The sequence below is a fragment of the Octopus bimaculoides genome, chromosome 1, assembly GCF_001194135.2.
Source record: "Octopus bimaculoides isolate UCB-OBI-ISO-001 chromosome 1, ASM119413v2, whole genome shotgun sequence".
Classification (NCBI taxonomy): Eukaryota; Metazoa; Mollusca; class Cephalopoda; order Octopoda; family Octopodidae; genus Octopus; species Octopus bimaculoides.
The window spans coordinates 19,682,716-19,695,762 of record NC_068981.1 but is presented as its reverse complement, the minus strand read 5'-3'; the positions used below and the strand labels follow the sequence as shown (position 1 = coordinate 19,695,762).

Sequence of the window (13,047 nt, the reverse complement as noted above, 5' to 3'; positions counted from 1 at the left end):
TATATATATATATATATATATATATATATATATATATATATATATATGCATGTATGTCATATGCATACATATATACATACACACACACATACACTATACTTATATGTATGTGACATTTACATATACCGTGCACTTCGTGACACTCCCTTCATCAACTCTCGACTGCAGATTACAAAGATTTCAGCACCTATCCCTTTATTCCTCCATTTAATGTGTGTGTGCGTGTGCGTGCGTGTGTATGCGCGTGTGTCTGTGTGTGTGTAATGTGTGTAGTAAAATTCAGGGTATCCATTAAATCCCCCCTCTATTTTAATGAAACACATTAAAGTGATAAAAATATTTCAGTAATATACAATGAAAGATTAGTAACATTGTTTGATGTTTCAGAGGCAGAGTTCCACATGACAGCCGTCAGTGATTCTCTGTGTAGCTGAAATAATTAAGCAGCATTTCGAAACACATTTTGGAGCTGTTACGATGTTATGTTAACTGCTGTATTTCGTAAAGCTTCTTATAGGTGATCCGATTTTGTAATCTTTATTTAGTAGACTTGCCATTTGGTAAAGTCTCAGATCCAAGACTGTTAGATCTGGTGATCTAGTTGGCCAGTGTCTCATATTATCCAACCTTCAATCCATTAAGTTTATGCAAGTAATTCTGAACAGTTGTGGCGTAATGGCAACAGACGCCATCTTGTTGAAACACGATACAGTTAATTACCGTATATGCAGCTAACAGAAGCTGGATGATTTGATGCAACATGTCAAGATACATTGGTTCTAATAACTGTAGCTTCAGTAAAGGAAAACAGGTCTATAAATCATAGATTTTGTCATAACCATCTTCACATTAACCATTATAGAGTACTATTTCAAATATTGGACAAAGTCATTTGGCTTGTTCATCTGCCCAAAAGCAATAGTTTTGTGTGTGTGTGTTTGTGCGTATGTGTATTGTATGTTGGCATATGTAAATATATTTATGTTTGTGCTTATAGCTTATATGCATGCACGTACATAAGTATTTTTGTGGTGTCAAATCGTTTTGAGTAACATGTAATGCAATACCATCTGTAATGAAGGCTCGTCGGCGGTTAAGCCACCAGGTAAAAGTAAGGCCGGCGAAAAGGATGGCTGAACCCAGTATAGTCATTGATTATCTAGGAAATAGTGCAGGGGTACTCAGAAATACTCAAGATGGTGAACGATCACCGACTGTGAGAACACATCGAGACTGATGGCCGTTAGTTCTTGTCAGAACATAGTGACTATAGAAGGGTAAACAGAGCTCCTTAAGCATGATGGGATCGACTACTCTACAACTTTGTGGGTTGGTCCAGAAGATAAAAATTTGGGCGGGGTGGGGTCATTTGAAAGAAAAAATAAGCTTCAGAAGTCAGCTTTAAGGCGAGTTTCCAACAGATTGGATTTTCTGTAGCTTCCTGTAACTAGGCAACTTGGGTCACTCAGGCAACTTGGGTCGCTTAGGATCTTCTTCACTGCCGCCATTGTAAAGATTCATTGCGTATGTATCTTCTCTGACAATGTTGGTGAGGGATCGTGGATTTCAGAGGTGGTCGTAGTCTTTGCGGCGTACTCTCAACTTTTCTTATGATATTTTATACATATTCTGTATTTTATACATACTCTGTTGTACAATATTCCCCTTGCACCATTAATTACGTGTAAAATATGTCTACTCTCAGTATTGGGGACCTCCTTTTCTTCACAACTAATTGTTCGCTCGCACACACATGCATAATGCAAACATAAAAATAAATAAATGTATGTATCTATGTATGTATGTATTTAAATTTGTGTACTTGAAATATTCAACAATTAAAAGGAATTTCAGAAAGTAAATTTTCTTGAAGACTTCAATTTATAAAAAATTTCACTTGCTTAATAAATATTTCTTTCAGTAATTTATCGTAGTTGTAATATATCTCTAATTAAACAAACTTTAAGATAACCCAACTATGTTTAGCGTGCTAGAAATAGCAGCGATCACATAGATATTATTGTAAGACTTGTAGCGTTCCAAACAGCCATACCAACAAGATCACATCTTAATTTCGCCTGCAACGAATTAATATTGTTTATTAAACATTCAAATCTACTGCACAGTGAGTGCAACGAATATTTAAATTTGTAAAAATCTTGTAGTTCAAATATTCAATAAACTTCAGAAACCGAAATTACAAGAAATTTCTTGAGACATGAATTTATAAAAAATTTCCAGACGGTCAAGCCTTTAATAATTGCTTTCTTTTAGTAACTGCTACATTCCTTATTAATAAGCAGCTTTCTCTATTATGATATGTGTGTGTGTGTGTGTATGTATTTATGTATGTATGCATATATATGTGTGTGTGGGTGAGTGTGTATATATTCACACACGTGCCTTATCTTTATCGTTGATCTTTCACTGCTTCTAGTCATGTGACTGCGGCCACCCTGGGAGAACATCTTGAAGGGCTTTAGTCCAACAAATTGACTGCATGGCTATTTTTAAAGTCTGGTACTTATTCTCTTTTACCGAACCGTTAAGTTGCGGGGCTGTAAATACACCAACACCGGTTGTCAAGCAAGTGATGGTGGGAGACAAACACAGACACAAAAACAAGGCTTGCGGCGGTTCGAGGCTATAGTAGAAGACACTTGCCCTAGTTGCCACGCAGTGAGACTGAACCCAGGATCATGTAGTTGAGAAGCAAACTTACCACACAGCCACCACTGCGCTATACCCACACATACGTACACACACACATCGGACACATAAATTCAGTCACACGCGTCTGTATTTATGTTTGTACGTATACAAAGTACAGTAAACTCCAGGGGGGGGCAGACGACTGTCATGAGAGGGAAGTGAGAGTGAGTAGCGGGAAATAAAAAACGAAAGACAAAGAATGTTAGAATATTCTATAGTGATACAACTAGGGTATGATCACATCTTGTATTGTTGCTCTGACCTGAATGTCGTTACAAATAAGCAATAAGATAATTGTAGAGAAGAGAAACTAAGCGAAACTGTTGCCTGATTTCATGATTGGTTGCTTTCCCCTTTCTGTTTTTGTATATTTTATAGCTAAGTTGAAGTTGTAATTTCCTGCAATATATTAAACAATTAATTAATTTTCAAGCTTCACTTGTCAACACAAATATATACTTAGACATTGAATGTATATGTAAACATCAGATGATTATGATTTCATGAAATGAAAATGAGATAGCAATAAGTGTGATTCGAACCCACAAATACTCTAAATAATCTGATGTGCAGGCTTATTAGTCCTGATGCAACGACAGTAGTTTTTTTTATCGGAAATATAAACGCCACATTATTATCTGTTTTTTATTGATAATGTTTCTGTTTATATGCATTGCTCCGGAATGCCCTTAGCCATGATAATTAAAACAAACGAAATAAATCAAATACTTATATAAGTCACACAAATGCATTATCTCCAGAAATTACCGACTACTATTAGTTTTAAAACTTAAAAAAAAAAAGATGGGATGGGAACCCAGGTCTGTCTATAGGTCTAAGTGTCTGTCCGTCTATTTCTCTCACTCTTTAAATGTATGTGTGTGTGTGTGTGTGTGTGTGTGCGCGCGCGTGCAAGAATTTGTATAGTTCAAATTTACAGAAAACAAAAGACGAAGACAAGTGTCGGAACAACAAACAGGTGTATTAGTTTAATGCTCGGGAAGAATGAAAAAGTCTTTTACGTTTCGAGCCTACACTATTTGACAGAAAGGATTAAGAGTGTAAAAAAAGAAAAGGAAAGAGAATGTAAAAAACGGAGAGAAAAAAGTGTGCAGAGTTCAACGGTCCAACATGATGAAATGACTGGATAAAAGAGGCTGAATGAAAGGGAGATAATAATAATAATAATAATAATAATAATAATAATAATAATAATAATAATAATAATAATAATAATGATAATAATAATAATAACGGTAACGGTGACCCCCAACGAACTAAGGTGCACAAATGCGTGTGTGTATGTAAGAATGTGTATGTGAGCGTGAATGTGTGAATGGGATCGAGTGTGTGAATACGTATGTGTGGGCGAGTGTGTGTGAGTGTGTGCTTATAGACGTGTTTATATGTGTGAGACTAACGTGTGCGTCTGTGTTGTGTGTAGCAGTCGATGTGCGCTTGTTCAAATGATGTGCGCACGTATGTATGTGTATGTGTGTGTGTTTGTGCTTGTGTGTGTCTGTGACCAAAATTGTATGCATGTGTATAGTGTATGTTTGTGGGCGAAAGTTTTCTATGCGCGTTGCGTGTGTTTGCCTGTTGTGTGTGTGTATATATATTGTCTACGTTCAGGTATATTGTGCTTGTGGGTGTGTGGGAGTGTGCATGATGGGGTGTGAGGTGTGTACTGAGTTAAACAGTATGTGGCGCTGTTCGTATAGTGGTATGTGTGGTGACGCTATTGAAGATTGTGTGTAGGTGTGTGAATGTGTGGATGATGGTGTGTGACGTGGGTGCTGAGAAGTGTTCGGTGCTAGTGTGTGTGGAATGGGAAGGTATTTATGTCTGTTGTGTGTGTGTATATATATACATACACATATATATGGGAGAATATACAAATAATAACAACAGACGAGGACAGGTGGTGTAAATAACAAAAGTATATATTAGTATGACGCTCGGGAATACGGAAAGTCTTTGACGTTTCGAGCTACGCTCTTCAACAGAAAGAATACGGAGACAAGGAGAAAAACACGGAGAAAAAAAATTGAATAGTGTTCAGTCAACGGTCACATATATATATGTATAATTGCATAGCAGTGTGTAGATAACGAAGAAATTCGTTCATTCATATTGCACGCTTCTTGATAATTTGAAGCGTAACGCATAAATGACAATGCAACTTTAATTTGTGGAACGGATGAACTCTTCGTAGTGCCTCTTTCCTACTAATATACGCATCCACTCAAGCCCAACATATGTATTGAGTCTTCATTTGAACTATAGTGTTCTTAGCTCCACAGTGGGGATATTTCATATTTGTAGTGCATTACACAGAAATTCGAGTGACCTGAAATGCAAAGTATGTCTTTTTGTTTTGCTTTTAGATAAAAAATAATTGAGCAGGTCTAATACGACAGAAACATGTGAATTGCTGCTACAGATTGCTTAAAGACCAGCCAGATAACTTCCCATCTGTGTCATCTGAATTATCCTCAAAATTTTGATCAGCTGATCTTTTTGGAGTTATCTCCCTTTTTTGAGAGACAGTTGTAGTAGGCAGTTTTATATTTTTTAGGAATTACGTGGATAAATCTCAATTAATAGAATTTTTCCACTCACTACTTTATATAGGTGTGAACCTATTGTGTTTATAAATAAATTTGTTGTTTTTCAGTTTAAAATAACAGCTTAATATAGTATTTAAGCTGTGGATACCTGCAAACGTAAACAGTAGATCAAGTGGTAAAATATCTATTTACCATGCATGTATGTGTTTGTGTGTGTGCGTCTGTATGTGTGTGCGTCTATGAGTGTGTCTGAGTGTGTCTGATTGTGTCTGTGTATTTCTGTCTTTGTGTGTATGTAAGTATGTATGTATACATATGTATATTCCTTTATACATATTTCTTTTTGTTACTTACTTCCCAAGAGTCTTGGTGTGAAACAATTATCTGTTGTAACAGATATTGCTGTATCTTGAGAAGGTCCTTCTCCCCAAAAGAAACTCACTCCGTAATTATTTTGTTGTTCTTTCTTTCTTTCTTTTTTTCTGCATAAATCAACTGATTTGTCAAAAATGTTTTTCGCTACTTGTCGGTGTACTGATAGAGGAATAGAGAGATAAGTAGATAGATAGATAGATAGATAGATAGATAGATAGATAAATAAACAAGCACATATATAATACAATGCATGAATATAAAGTGATATTATATAATTTTATATATATACATATATGTATGTATGCATGTATGTATGTATGTATGTATGTATGTATGTATATATATATATATATATATATATATATATATATATAGCTGGAGAAAGAGTAAAGAGACACAGATCCTTAGACTGGAAGAGAAAGAAAGAGAGAGAGAGAGAGAGAAAGAGAGTTTGTAGTAGTATAATGGCGACAATACAAAATATAGCTGTTGTTTGGAAATGTAAGACATGAATTTCCAAACAACAATGTCACGTTTGTGGAAGAGAAATCTTTAACTGAACGTGATTCTTGCTGTATATTCTTCTGATCTTACTCGATCTACCATACTAACTGTATTTATGATGATGACGATGACAACAACGACAATATTCATTATAACTAGTTATTATCGTGATAATGGTTATTTGGTGGTCGTATGTGTGTGTTTGGTGATTAGTCACGAGTGATGAAAAACGACAAGTATAGCAGACCAAAACAACAATAACAAGGAATGGTGTTTAAGCTTCACTGAGGAGGTCTAATATGACCGAAACGTGGTTCGGAATTATCTTCTGTACTTGCTGAAACGATTAAAATATTATTAGTCATTCGGCTAGTATTGTTTCTTCATCACATAAATGTTTCTAATTAAAATCTTAATATTTATATTAACTGTGTTAAAATTAATTTAACCATTGCATTTGTTTTCATGCAGATGGTGGCTCTGAGTAAATTAACCTCATGCATTTGAGGTGTTCAGCTTTATTGAAAACAAAACTTAACAAACAAATGATTAACGACATCATAACATTTATTTGAGATGGTGAGTTGGCGGAATTGTTAGGGTAACAGACGAAATACTTAGTAGCTATTTAGTTAAAGCATTTTGCGTTCTGATTTTAAACCTTGCCTGTTAGATTTGTCGTTTCTCGTTTCAGGGAGGGAAAAGTAACATAACAGTTAAGAACTATGCTCGATTTAATCGACTATACTCTATCTCAGTGTGTCACCAATCCCAATCATGACGGGTTGCCAAGTGCGTGAGCCTTGTGGTTGCAGCACATTGTCCACCCTAAAGAAAATCACGCGATGGTTATCTGTAGTTTGAACAACGAGCCTCTCCTTTCCTTTCCCTGAGTCCAGTTGCGACGGTAAATGGGGTGACGGGGGCAGGCTTGGGCAGCTGGAAACCTCTTACGTGAGGGTCGTCCTACCCAAGAAGTGCCGTATTGTGGTTCTCCGGCAGTGGTCGGATGCGACTGGGCTGGCACAAATACCTCTGGCTCTTCTATACGGCCCATAGCCTGAGCAGAACCTCAGGCACCAGTACCCTTCGCACACATCTGGATGAAGAAGTTCAATCTCTGGCTACAGATCTGCTACTCAGATACGAGTTAACGCCGCCGTCGCCGCCGACACCGCCGTCACCGCCGACACCGCCGTCACCGTTGCCGCCGACACCGCCGTCACCGCTGCCGCTGCCGCAACCGGCTGTATCTCAGAATTTTTGACCTTATGCCAATATCAGAAATAAAATATCAGTTTGTGACATAGAGTATCAGTTAATAATTTCCGAATGTTAACGAACTGATTTGAGGGAACACAGCGACTGGCTTATTTACAGAGAAAAGAATAATCTCCTATACCAGTGTTGTTGTTACGATTGTTGTTTAACGCAAGGTCTGTCCTCAATGTGCAGTCCTGCGCACGAAGTGTGATGAACCTATTTTTTAAACAGATAAGATGTAATTAGAGCTACTCCATTGAAGATGTGATTTGAAGGAAGTGTGTTTATTTTTTCTAGCAAACGGAGATCATACGTTATCTAGAGATGTAACCGGAGGTAAAGAGGAATATTTTTCAAACTTGCTCAAAACCAGTGGTCGTCAGATTACCAAGATAAGATATGTAGCTGGAATAAAATAATAGACTAAGTTTAAGAACTGAAATTGCCATACATTTCTCTCAGTTTCTCATTCATACTCTCTCTCTCTCTCTCTCTCTCTCTCTCTCTCTCTCTCTCTCTCTCTCTCTCTCTCTCTCTCTCTCTCTCTCTCTCTCTCTCTCTCTATCTATCTATCTATCTCTTCTTTCTTTATACACATACATACACACACACATACACACGGAGTAATGGAAATAAACTCAGCTTTACATAGAGCATAAAAAGTATAGAATAAAAAATGTAATTTCTTAACTCGACAGCTGTTGCAGGAAGCCCAGAGTTACGTAATGATCATAATATGTAGAATATATATATATATACACACACAGAGTATGCGTAAGCTATATGAGGACAATTTATGCTTATAAAACAGCAGATATATAATATCACGTAACTTTATTTATCAAAAAATGCTATGGCGATAAAAATAAACCTTCTTTTCTATAATGTCATTCAGTAAAGCCACCTTCAGCATCTAAATCATCTACATACTCGAAAAAAGTGGTCCTGGTTCATTTTGGATATAACTCTGACTACGGTAGCTTTCAAAGAATCTTTGGTGTTATAGGCGTGTTCATTGAACTCTCTCTGAACAACGCTCCACATGTTATAGTCCAAATATTATGGGTTATGTGATCATGGAAATTTTCAGCGATCCATTCCTGTGTTACTCGAGCCATGTGTGACAGTGTAGAGTCTTACTGAAACACATATGGCCTTCCATAAAATATACGGCCTATCTAGGGCTTAACAATAGTTTCCAGGACTTCAGTGTAGGCGGCAGAGTTAACTCTAAGGCTTTTTGGAAAGAAGTAAGGAGGCATCACATGTCCTTCATTGCTGACAACCCCTAAAACCATGACAGTTGCAGGAAATTTTGTATACGTAACACTTGGAACTTTAGAAGGGCCTGCACATAATCATCTGTCATTTCTTCTGTTAACTTTTTGATCTTAATCGAAGTTTTTCTCGTTTAGGAAAAACCAAATCAAAATCTTCTTTATAATTACAGTAACAGCATGCCTTTTCATTTCTTAAGTAAGCTAAGGGTCTGCCATTATTGTTTTCTGGAACAGAGATCATACAGAGTTAGCAAGAAATGCAGCAATGACTCAAAAAAAGGTATGTCCTCAAATATCCTACGCACATACATACATACATACATACATACATATATATATATATATATGTGTGTGTGTGTGTGTGTGTGTGTGTGTGTATGTACACATAATACATATGCATTATATATACGTAAGATGTGAAGGCACATGGCTCAGTGGCTAGAGCGTCGGACTCACAATCATGAGGTATTGAGTTCGATTCCCGGACCGTGTGTTATTTTCTTGAGCAAGAGACTTTATTTTCACGTTGCTTCAATTCACTCAGTTGTAGAAATGAGTCGTAGAATGAGTTGTAGAAATGAGTCTTACGTGCCAAGCCGTATCGGCATTTGACTTTCCTTTGAATAACATCGGTGGCGTGGAGAGGAAAGGCTGGTATGCATGGGCGGCTGCTGGTCTTCCATAAACAATTTTACCTGGACTTGTGCCTTGGAGGGGAATTTTCTAGGTGCAATCCCATGGTCATTCATGACTAAAGAGTCTTTACCCTTTATACATAAGAGAAAAACGCACATAAGATAGAAACACGCATAACGAAAATGACAAGATGGAAGCGGGGAGGGGGCAAAAAATAAACAGTAAAACAGCCAAAACATGGTACAAATAACGGAAAAAACAAAATGTAATAATAACAATCAAGTTATGTACACAATGAAAATAAATGGATCAAATGAAAAGAATCGGAAGAAGAGCTAACGTTCCTTGTTATATGTTTTATCAAAGAAAAAAAAAGCAATGAGAGAAGAAAAAGGAAAACACAAGATATGTTTACGCTGCGGACACATATGTGTGTGTGTGTATGTGTAATTGTAGTGTATGAAGCATCTAGAAATATCTTATAATGTAATAGAAAGAGAGAACAAGGCAAAAAATAAAACATACAGTTTTACAATTTTAAATGTATTCAGTTTTAAAAATTTCGATGTCGATTTTTAATGTCCAAATTTTTAAGATATAAAGACATTAAAATTTGTAAAACTAAACATTTTATTTCTTGCATTGCTAAGGCTTACTTCTTACTTTCTATAGCATTAAATGAAATGCTTTTAGATGCTGCTTATACATCAGTCACATATTTTGTATGAAATCTGTATTTCCCAGTAATTATACTATTACTATAGGCAATTATATTAACTATATTACATCCAACTATTAATAGGTCCTTAAAAAAAAATTAACATTTTAGTTAGCTGACTAAAATGAATGCTGGAATTAGAAAGATTACTGGAGAATGTTAATAAATCAGGTATTAGATCCGAATTACCTCAGTCGGCCTCCGGGGCAAGACACGAACAGTTGATTTTAAGTAAAATCTTTTCAAAATGACATTCTAGTATCAAAAATTTAATATGCAAAGATTTGTTGTTGTTGGCGCTCCGTCGCTTACGACGACGAGGGTTCCAGTCGATCCGATCAACGGAACAGCCTGCTCGGGAAATTAACATGCAAGTGGCTGAGCACTCCACAGACACGTGTACCCTTAACGTAGTTCTCGGGGATATTCAGCGTGACACAGTGTGACAAGGCTGACCCTTTGAATAACAGGCACAACAGAAACAGGAAGTAAGAGTGAGAGAAAGTTGTGGCGAAAGAGTACAGCAGGGTTCGCCACCATCCCCTGCCGGAGCCTCGTGGAGCTTTAGGTGTTTTCGCTCAATAAACACTCACAACGCACGGTCTGGGAATCGAAACCGCGATCCTATGACCGCGAGTCCGCTGTCCTAACCACTGGGCCATTGCGCCTCCACATGCAAAGATATCTGAGGTAGAAAAACATTTTTTCTATTTCTTGCATTATAATAGGTTTTTTACTCTTGCGCTCTTTCTATGTGTAGTCTTATGCGCGCGCACGCACACACATGTGTAAAGTTAAGATCCAAGAATCAAGGTGTAGGAAATTAATAAGCTTCGAAAAGTCCGCAGAAGGTAAAAAAAAAAACAACTTTCATCAACAATAGCGGTTTATTGACGTAGAAGGTTGTAAATTTCTCTCATATCGAAGTTCGATAAGCTGTAAAAAGTTATTTTCTAGTTTACGGTTGGCAGCTGGAGTTGCTGTATATGCGAATTAAAATCCAAAATGACGGATTGGAGTAGATAAAATGCACGCTACATATGTTCCATAGCTAGCAGAACCTCGGAAGTAATAATTACCCAAATAAGGGTTAATCTGCTAGCTACCCGTCGGTCCAAAGATGGCTTCATCAAATGAGGTTTACTTTGTCGTCAAGGGATCCCGTGTTAACTCACAGGATTTTCGATAGATCTCCTACAAGTTAACATGGGATCCGTTGACTACAACGTAAACTTCATTTGACTAAGGTATCTTTGGCCTGACGAGTAGCGAGCGGATTAGTCCTCGTTTGGGTAATTACTATTTTCGAAGTTCTACTAGCTGTGAAACATATGTAGTGTGGATTTTATCTACTCCCTTCCCTAATTTTCGACACACACACATGAGGACATAACTACATACTATAAGATCTTAGGTGATTAATTAGAATTAATTATCTAATCAGGGAATGATTTTTATCCGAGACCTGTATCATCTCCGATTCATTTTATGATTTGTTACCATTACACCGCACTTCACTGAGTAGGTCTCATAAGACCGAAATATTTCTGAAGTTTTCACTCATACAAAGTACACTGGCTGTATGAGTTACTAACATGTGTCCTGCTATCGTTAATTACAGACACCTTTCCGGCCCCTGACGATGTAAGAGAGGGAAAATGAGAGAGCTATACCAGCAATCGTCTGGTAATCATTTACAGCAGAGCAGTCTGAAACTGCATGAAATGCGGTGCTTTACTGAAGAAGACAGCGTGATCACCGGCTCAGGTATTGAACTCACAACTTTAGGATCATCAGCTGAACACTCTGACCACTAAACAACTCGCCTTCACTACCAAGTCATTGTAAACACTATAAGTAAATTTAATGCAAATTTTCATAATTTTTCATTAATTTCATCGAAATCAGTTATATACGCAACAGAAAAATCAGTTATACTTTTTTCTCTGGTTTATTTTATTTGATATTAAATATGACCTGATCTCTCAACCCTTGATCCTGACTAATCTATCTATCTATCTATCTATCTATCTATCTATCTATCTATCTATCTATCTATCTATCTATCTATCTATCTATCTATCTGTGTGTGTGTGTGTTGGAGGGTGACTCAGTATATTATGTAATACTATCGTAGTATGTGAAAGGAAATGAAATATAAAAATATAATTGTTTCAGTTTTAACATAAGAATCTCAGATCAAGTTACTTGCCAAACAAATACAATCTCTACTTGTGTGAGTGTGTGCGTTCGTTCGCATGTGTGTGGTGTGTATATGTATGTGTATGTATAGGTAGATATATGCATCATATATACATAAATACGTTTCGTCTGTGTAGGAAACCAAGTCATAATGAAGTTTATTACCATTGCAGCAATTGGCGAACTTACAAAAAAGACAAAAAAAAAAAAAAGAAGAAGAAGAAGAAGCTGAACATCTTCGTTGAATGGCCTCCTCGGAGTTTTTCTTTCCAAACTGAACTATGTTTTATAAGGAACCACCTTGTTGCTTTACTAGCACACACAAAAGAAAACAATCAATCAGTTACATTTGTTTTGTTTTATTTCTTTCCCGTTTTAAGATGTTTGCTCGCACAACATCGTACCATTTGTGTAGTAATTTAGTAATTTATTAAAGCACAGTAATTTAAAAAAATAAATTTATTCAGTACTTTTGTTATTGCATCATGTCACGTAAGCGTAAAGCAGTATCATTAGATACCAAACTAAAGATTATGTAAAGAGTAGAAGGAGAAAAAGTGTCGTTGCAGAATCATTTGGAATGGCACTGTCAAATCTGAAAACCATAATGTATCAATCTGACAAAATATGTTATCATATAAAAAGTCAAGTGAATGTAATGATGTTAAACTAAAATGGCACACAGTAAAATCATAAAAAAATTGTGAAAAAATGTTTAGTTTTTGTGTGGATGTTTGACAGCATTATTGGCCACCCTACCGAACCATTATCCAGGAAAATACGTTAA

The 13,047-nt window shown here is 36.4% G+C and overlaps 1 long non-coding RNA gene across 3 annotated transcripts in view; it reads left to right on the top strand.

Moving 5' to 3' along the window:
• The window catches only part of LOC106873595 (uncharacterized), a 93,385-nt gene extending 80,779 nt beyond the window's left edge, over positions 1–12,606 (top strand). Inside the window, exons 4-6 of one of the 3 annotated variants that reach the window (XR_001409897.2) lie at positions 8,939–8,984; positions 11,680–11,915; positions 12,434–12,606. This is a non-coding gene — a long non-coding RNA (uncharacterized LOC106873595). The remainder of the gene's footprint in view (positions 1–8,938; positions 8,985–11,679; positions 11,916–12,433) is intronic. The other 2 variants (XR_008263431.1, XR_008263430.1) reach the window with 2 other exon arrangements.
• The last annotated feature ends 441 nt before the right edge of the window (positions 12,607–13,047 follow it).